The sequence below is a fragment of the Helianthus annuus genome, chromosome 14 (genome assembly GCF_002127325.2).
Source record: "Helianthus annuus cultivar XRQ/B chromosome 14, HanXRQr2.0-SUNRISE, whole genome shotgun sequence".
Classification (NCBI taxonomy): domain Eukaryota; kingdom Viridiplantae; phylum Streptophyta; class Magnoliopsida; order Asterales; family Asteraceae; genus Helianthus; species Helianthus annuus.
In genome coordinates this window covers 160,377,507-160,386,426 of record NC_035446.2, presented here as the reverse complement: position 1 = coordinate 160,386,426, position 8,920 = coordinate 160,377,507, and positions in this window count along the sequence as shown.

The following is an 8,920-nucleotide window of genomic DNA, read 5'->3' as shown; positions in this document are numbered from 1 at the left end:
TACCGATCGGGATCGGGATCGGTACAGTATCGGTACGGGATCGGTATTCGGTGGCATATGCTCATCTCTACCCGGGATGATGACTTGGGCGTTTTCCCCCAACCCACGCCCCATACCTCACGGCCTTAGGTATTGTATTTCTTTGAAAGCAATGGTAACTTATTTTAATATTCGTTCACATGTTATTTCAACATTGTACCCACGCCAACGGCTAACTTCCTTTATATCTCAACATCCTTTGCATGATTGCATCACTTAAATCGGTAGTAACGATTCCATATAAAATAAATTAAAAAAAGAAAAAGAAAAACTAAAGTATATTTTTACATAAAATAAATTAAAAAACAAATGATTGATTGTAATACCCGTAATACCCCCCCCCCACACACATATATATATATATATAATTATTAATAATAAAATAAACAAATAATAGCGATATAAATAAAGAATATAATAATAAAAAATTTTTCGATCATCCTAAAATATATACATCAAGTAATAATATCAATGTGACATTTGACACCAAATTATTGTGAAAGAATACAAATAGGTTTATTAAATATATGTATATAATAAGATATTTATAAGTTTAGTAATAAAAATAAAAATAGTAAATAATAAGTGAAGATAATAACAAAGGTATCTTGAGCACCAAGATTTAACCCTGATCTACGTGTAAGCATTATAAGAAAACAGGGGTGAGTCACAACTTCCTTAATTGCAAAGAAAATACAATAAAATAAAAAGAAAAAGAAAAATCACATTATAAGGGTATCCGGGGTGCATGCGGGAAGGGGAATCGGGGAGTGGGTTGCCGAGCGGGAAGGGTGCTGCCAACAAAGAGGGGAGCCATTTCGGGGACCAATTTCGGTGGGGAGATACCGAAGAGGGTAGGAGAGAGAAGGTGGGGCCACCCTCATTTTCAACCAATGAATTTTTTTATTTTTTTTTAAATAAAAAAACAATTCCCCTAAGAGGGGAGTGCCGCCATCAAATTGGGGTGCGAGGGAAGTTTAATAGGGGAGTTGACGTGGCATAACCTGATTGGGTGTGTGTAAGAGAGGGGACTCCCCTAAGAGGGGAGTGCCCCCCTCACCCTAAATAGTCCTAGTCTTAAACCTCTCATACTCCAACAAATTTAGTTTCTGACACTCCCTTGAACAGATCAATCGACGGTTATTCCACTCCCAAAAAGGTATCAAATTTTTCTTTTCTTATCTTTTAAATATGGCTGGGTCTATTCGCACACGCCAGTTGTCTTTTTGCACATCCAAAGCGCCCCGCTTTGGCCATAGCGAGGCGCTTTGGATGTGCAAAAAAGACAACAGCCTTGGTTGGGCTTTATTTGGGTTGATGTGGGTTAGTTTGGTAGGGATTTTTGGTTGAATTAGTATGGTAGAGATTTTTGGAGTAAAAAATTTTTATGTGAGATTTGCCGTTGTGAATGGGAATTTGTTTTTGAATGATTGAATGTTGCCTTTTTTGAATTAAAACGTTGTTTATTTTATTAAATTAACGTTGTTTTATAATTACGTCGTTACGTCATTATTTTTATAGAAGGTGTATAACATAAGTTCAACGAGCGTTAAATAAAACGAACACGTTAAATAAAATATACAGAAAGCCATAAGAATTAAACGTAAACAATCCAGAACCAACGTGATGTAAATAGAAGATTAACTGCAATATATATATATATATATATATATATATATATATATCAGTTTGTACATACAATACACAACAAAAATGTATAACTGAGTACATAATACATAACAAAACACTAAACAAACAAACTAATGTACTAATCCTCGTGCGGTGGGGACGGTGGGAGGGGAAGTGGAGGCAACGCAGCGAGCTCTCGTAGCTCAACGAGCGTCTGGACGATCCAGTCAATGCGTGCGCCCTGACGTCTGAGGCGCCGGTCGAAGTCCCGAGCCACCTCACGCGCTACCGGAGGCAGGTAAGCGTAAACGTGCTGCGGGTACTGTGGCGGGGGAAGATCGTCTGAGGCATCGACCCAAGTTTCTTCTGACGGAATGTAAGAGCTTTGTCTAGCAGCTTCAACCTTTCTTTCTTCCTGCGTTTTCAATGTTGGTCGACCACGAGTTTTCTTCAGAACAGCAGGAGGTTTTTTGTTACTGTTCCCTGGATTGAGGATTTGCTGAAACTTTTCAAAGAAGCTCCTTTTCACTTGAGGGGGTGTTGGATCGATCTGTTTTTTCAATTTTTCAAATTCCGCGTCTACATCAATATCCTCTATTTTATTCCTTGCAGGCTTGAAGTCAAGCTTCTTCCAAAACACGTCTATGTGTGTGATCCGGATTTGCTGACCTGTGGATGAAAACAAATTAGGTGGCAAAATCATAACGAGAAAGTTCAAAAATAATAATTACCTTTATTTTCCAACTTTTCCAAACGACAGGCACATGGCAAACCACAGCTGGTAAAAAGTTGGCAACCACAGCTTGCACCGTAGGCTCTCAACCCGTCTTCCTTACGTTTTAGTTCCATACTCAAAAGCTCAATCGCATATATTGAAACCTTTCTGAGAATATATGCAAGCATGGGCTGATTCTTGTGGTGCGTCATCACTTTTCGGAGGCTTGTTTCAAAGGTATTTCTAATCTCGGTGTATTGTTTAGCAACAACATGATCAACATACAGTACACGTTTATCCAGTGTGTTGCGATGACTTGGAAAGTGACTTTTTAATGTTGCATGCATGCTCTCAACCCTGTTGGTCGTAGTCTGGTGAAAGTTGATAGTTCGGTTAATCCAGCAAGATACAAACTTTTCACGGTACGGATCCAACCAGGATTTCTTCATATAATCATAAACCTCTAAAAGTAAAAAACGTAAATAGTCAGTTTTTGTTATTATATAAAATTTGAACATAATTATGTAAGAAATACTCACGTTCACGGTCAGCTTCTTTCAGCTGTGCTTCAAAGTTTTCCAAGTTATACATGTATATTTCCTCGGTCGTAGACTCGCACAATGTCCAAAATGTACGTACGAATTCTTTCCACTCCTTGTCAGATAATTTCTTCTTGCTGTTCTTATTAATATTTTTTGAATATGGAACCGACAAAGATACTTATGCGCTTTTGGAAAAACTTGTTCACACGCGTTCATTAGCGCAAAATCCCTGTCTGTTAAAATCACGCGCGGTTCCATACATCCTGCCAGCATAGACTTGATCCTCTGCAACACCCATAGGTAGTTCTCTGACTTCTCGGCGGAAATTACAGCACAAGCAGCCGTAAACGATTTGTTTGTCGACGTCATGCCTACGACCTGAACAAATGGCAGGTTGTACATGTTCGTTTTGTATGTGGCGTCAATCATTAGCACATGCGGGAAGGCACACCACATAGTGAATGATTTTTCGTGAACAAAGAAGACGTCTTCAACTTCGTTCGATATCTCATTCGTGCGCATGTAATAAGTGTAATTTTTTTCGATAAGAATGTTTTCAAGTTTTTGCATCGGAGACTTACCGACATTTTTTTTGGCGTTGATCTTCTGAACAACGTTGTGTATATCATTCGGAATAAGCTTTCTAGCCGGATTGTTTTTTTGTCAGCGTTCGCCAAATACTTTGGTTGCGAATATCTTGCTCTGCCAACTCCTTAACCAGTTTTTTGTCCTCCGAAGAAAGCCTTCTCGCATACGCGTGACCCTCGAAGTTTTCAATAGGAGTGTGGTTATGCTTCGCCTTCGTCACCTCGATCCTCCAAACACTTCCGGATGATTCCGAAAACCCGATCATCTCGAACGGGCAGCCTATTTTCTTGCTACCCGTTTTCCTCTGTGTAGCTACACTCTTATGCTCCCCACCAAAAGTACATTGAAACCAAATCTTGTAATTTTCTCCTCTTTTATTCGACCTCTTTGTCACAATGAGGTAACCATTGTCTTTTGCCGTGTCTTGTACCCAACGCACCAACTCTTTACGTGACAAAAAGGTCTGCGTTGTATCAAACGAAAATGTAACTGGGTAACAACCTTCCTCGTCAACAGACACATCCTCCGGCTCACCATCGTCACCGAGATTCGAATAGACTTGATGTTCAAAGCTCTGTTCACAACTGTAACTCTGGTTTGGATAACACTCCTGCTGTACAAAGCTTTGCTCGCCACCGTAACCGAAATTCGAATAACCTTGTTGACAACCGTAACTGTCGTTTGGATAACACTCCTGCTGTACAAAGCTATAGTCGCCACCATAACCGAAATTCGAATAACCTTGTTGTGCGTAAGGGTCCTCCACAGGGGTATTCAAATCCAGCTGCACCGCGTTATCACGATAACGAATGCCAGATACAACCTCTGTCTCCCTCAAGTTGGACGACACCGGTTTCTCAAACGAGTCAGAAATAGCGGTCCCCTCGTAAGAATCAGGAACAACTGACTCGTCAGAATATTCACTGAAAAGATAGTTACTGAACCACGACATCGTTTTTTCAAAAAATTTAACTAATAGAGCAAAGAAGATCGACAGAAAACAATTCGAGTGATGAATCTCGAGTCTGGCCAGTGATTTAAAGCCAGAATTTGGGATCGAAGCGCCGCGCTATGGCCAAAGCGCGGCGCTTAGGGTTCACGGGCGACTGAAACCTCGTATCACCTTTATGTCTGTCAGTCTGTCACTCAGTCAGTCATTCGAAACCTCGTATCAACTTTTGTCGCCCTAAGCGCCGCGCTATGGCCAAAGCGGAGCGCTTAGGGGTGTGAAAATCATTTTGGCTGTGTGTGATTAGCATGATCCTTAAATATACTATGATTATTAGATCATTATGAATCTTATTTTTTTTTTATTCAAAACAAATTTCTGGTGAACACCTAAAAACAAAATAAAAATCTCTGTTCCTCTTTTCAAATGATAATTTATTATCTATTTTTCTGACCCACTAAGTTAATCAACTCGTTTATCTAAACCATAACTATATTATCAACTTATATCTACACTTTTACCTAATAAACATCACACTTTATATTACTAACTATGATATTTCTAAAAAAAAAATGATTTAGCATTGAATGTATATTTCGTAAGTTTCAATATTAAGAAAGATTAGTAATTTATTTAAATATCTCATCTTACTAAATAATAAAAATATACATATACATAATATAATTACTTGAGAGCATACTAACATCTATAAAGTTACAACTACACAATTTTTTTATAATAATAATAATAATAATAATAATAATAATAATAATAATAATAATAATAATAATAATAATAATAATACAATTTTACATATGATCAGAAGCTTTATGGGAATATGTTTTAATCTAAATAAATAGGTTTTAATACAAATAAACATTATGAGGAAGCAGATGCAATTTTAGTTAAGTGGCAAATACGTTTAAATATTAATCATTAAGATAAGGTATACAAAACTTTAATCCAACAAATATTAAAACTCCACAAGTCCAAACAAGTATAATTAGAAATATGTCGCCCGTATGTAGGTTGTTACGAGCACATAGACGAGTCAACATCGCTACATAGCATCGCTGTAGTATAAGGTGCGGATTCCTTCCTTTACTATCTGTATAGTATGGGTTTTTAACTTTGTTCGTTAATCTTCATTTCAAACTTCGTATTATGATTTAATTAAGTTGTACCCGTTTGATTAATATCCATTACAGTTACTTGTCTAATCCTTTCTAATTCTAAACACAACTTTGGAACCATATTACATGCGATATTATCTTTATTAAATTGTACTCATTATCGCATCCTACTGACAATATGTCTGACCTGTTATACTGGATTATGGAGAAATATAAAAATATTATATGTTTACCCTCTGTACTCTGATACCCGAGCACGCCCCTACTTGTGGGGGTGACCGCAAGCATGTCATTGCGGCATCAATGGCGTGGCACCGACTGTGACGGTGAGCCTAAATCACAGCGTCTCGCCTGTTCTGAACTCTAAGGAGTGCCGGCTATATTTTTCGAGGCGTATGGATCGATCCTAGGATATTATTATTTCTGGTGGATGGTTTGTATGATGCCCATACGCCATCGCACATCGGTTCAGGACTAGCTAGCCTGTTCCGCCTGTTCTGTTTATTAGATATATATATATATACCGGGCTCAATGGGTATTTCTTATCACATAGTCAAGTTATTGAATTCTATCCTGTAGTTACAATTGCATTACTATCTATTCTTTCATTTTCATTATTCATTGTTATCATTATCCGCTCGTGGCATTTTGCTCCTTCGCATATTTTTTCTTTTCTACAGGTTAGCAGGGATGGCGGGAAAGTGTGAAGAGAGCTAAAATAAACAAGTTGGAAACTTAGTGTATAGTTTTAATAATGTATGAAATAAATTATCAGGAATAAATCTTTTGTAAACTCGTTTGGATATTAATAAAATAAGCCCTTTTGTATCTGATTCTGTAATAGTGACACGTCAGCCCAGAGCCGGGCTGGGGTGTTACATTGATATAACCAGAAAAAGAAAAAGAAAAAGAAAAAGAAAAACTAAAGTATATTTTTAGATAAAGATGAATGTCTCGTTGAAAATCAACCTAATATATTATTATCATACGCTTTTAATCTAACTATATGAAAGAAAGAAAATATGATTGTTTAGAAAATGTTTGTTAGAATTTGACACTTTGATTTTTTTCCTTGGTTTAAAAAAGCCAATCACAAGGAACTCCTCGTGGCATTCGCTTTATGTACTAAGAGTTTGGCATTTTATTTGTTACTTTTTAAAGACTAAAATTGAAATGATAAAATAAATATATAAAAGGAATTCTATATACAACCACATACGATTTGCGTATAATTAAAAGAAGCTTAGCTCTAAATAGTAAATACAACCTATGTAACTATGAGTTACGTATAATTAAAAGAATCTTAGCTCTAAATACTAAATACAACCTTTGTAACTACTTTACAAGCTATTCAAGCACACTTGAACGGATATTGTTTTACATCTGCTCTAAGTCTCTAACCAATTGAACACTTAATGGTTAATAATATAAAAGACATCTATTTTTTTTTAAATAGCCAACAGAATTAATCTCGAGTACTCTCAAAGTACCCACTAAACTAAACGGAATACTCTAAGAGTAAACCGACTCCACCACCATTTCAGGGGAAAACCCAGTAAGGTGCTGTTTGTTTTTTCTCCAGAAGCTCTTCTGAGCACTTATGTCTGCGTCGCGCAGAGGCGCGCAGACATAAGGTTCCTGCAGCTTGTTTGTTTTCTTGAAGATCTGCAGACCAAAAACGTCTGCAGAAGCTCTTCCCCAAGCAGACTTGTCCATAAGTCTTCTAACATCTGCAGACCTCTTCTCCCTCTTCAGCCACCACCTCCGACACCACCTCCACCTCCACCACCTCCACCATCATCTCAGCCACCACCATCATCTCAGCCACCACCATCATCATCATCGGAGACCTCCACCTCCGACACCCATCACCTCCACCTTCAACAATCACCACCTCCATCTTCACAAGAACCGCCGCTCCAGCCCTGCTCCGCCGCCCACCCTTGCTCCGCCACCACCTCCAAATCGAAAACAAAACCCTCATCATCATCAACATCACAAACAAAACCCCCAAATTGAAAACCCTCATCATCATCAACATCGATCGCAAACAAAACAGACCTGCAACTTCGATCTGAACTTCGATTCACAGCCGTCGAGCATCACCACCGCCTTCGAGCATCACCACCGCCGTCGAACTCCTCTCTCTAGCTGTTGTTTCTCTCTCTCTCTCTCGCTGTTTCTCTCTCTAGCCGCCTTCGATTCACAGATCTGAAGGAGAAAGGGGTGGGGGTGGGGTGGATTAGCAGGTTTGATGGCGGTGGTGGTGCGGTGGTGGTGGTGGCGGTGGTGGTGCGGTGGTGGTGGTGCTTTGGGCGGTGGTGGTGACAGATTCTAGAGAGAGAGTGTGTTTGTAGAGAGAGAGAAAGGCAGAGTAGTGTGTGTTGTGTGTGAACTGTGAAGAGGTTTTGTAGAAAAAAAAAACAAACCCTCTTCTCCTTGCAGACTGCAGACATTTGGTCCACCTCTTCTGCTGCAGATGCCTGCAGATGTGGTCCGCAGACTGCAGACCTTTTGCCGCAGAAAAAACAAACAACACCTAAATCACCCGTCCATAGGCACAACGGTGAAATTACCGGTAAAACCCGTTTGGCTTAAAGATCAAACCCAAGTTTCCTTGGATCTCCTTTCATTGCCCACCAATACCCCATTCTACACCAAATAAGAATTAAACCTCTATCTCCTAAGAAAAATACAAGTCTTCCATCACTTGATCTCATTGGCTAAAAGACATCAACTACACCTATTTGTTACATGTAAGATCCCTCATCTCTTGTGCATTTAAACAACAACTAAAAAGCTAAAAGAAAATAAATATATATTAACATATTATAAATTATAAATTACCAACATATAAGTGCAATGAGAGTGAGTGGGGCACTCCCCTTTTAGGGGAGTCCCCTCTCTTACACACACTCAATCAGGTTATGCCACGTCAACTTCCCTCTTAAACTCCCCTCACACCCTTAATTTGATGGCATCACTCCACTCACATAATTATTTTTTTTTATAAAAAAAAAAGAAAAAAATATGATTGGTGGAAAAAGAGTGGACCCACATTAACAACCAATCACCCCCTCTCTCTCCTTTCTCACGCGGTGAACCCTCCCCGATCTTGGTCACCGAATTCACTCACCGCGAGGATGGCGGTGGTGTTCCCGCTCGGGGACTTGGGTCACCGCCCCACTCCCCGCATTGTGCCCCGTTCACCCTGAGATGTTGTACCATATGCTTTGGAGGATTTTCAAAAAAATTGATTTTACATTTTAACCCAAAACTCCTTAATTTTTTTACTTTCAACCCAAAAGTTCTCATCTTTTTTAT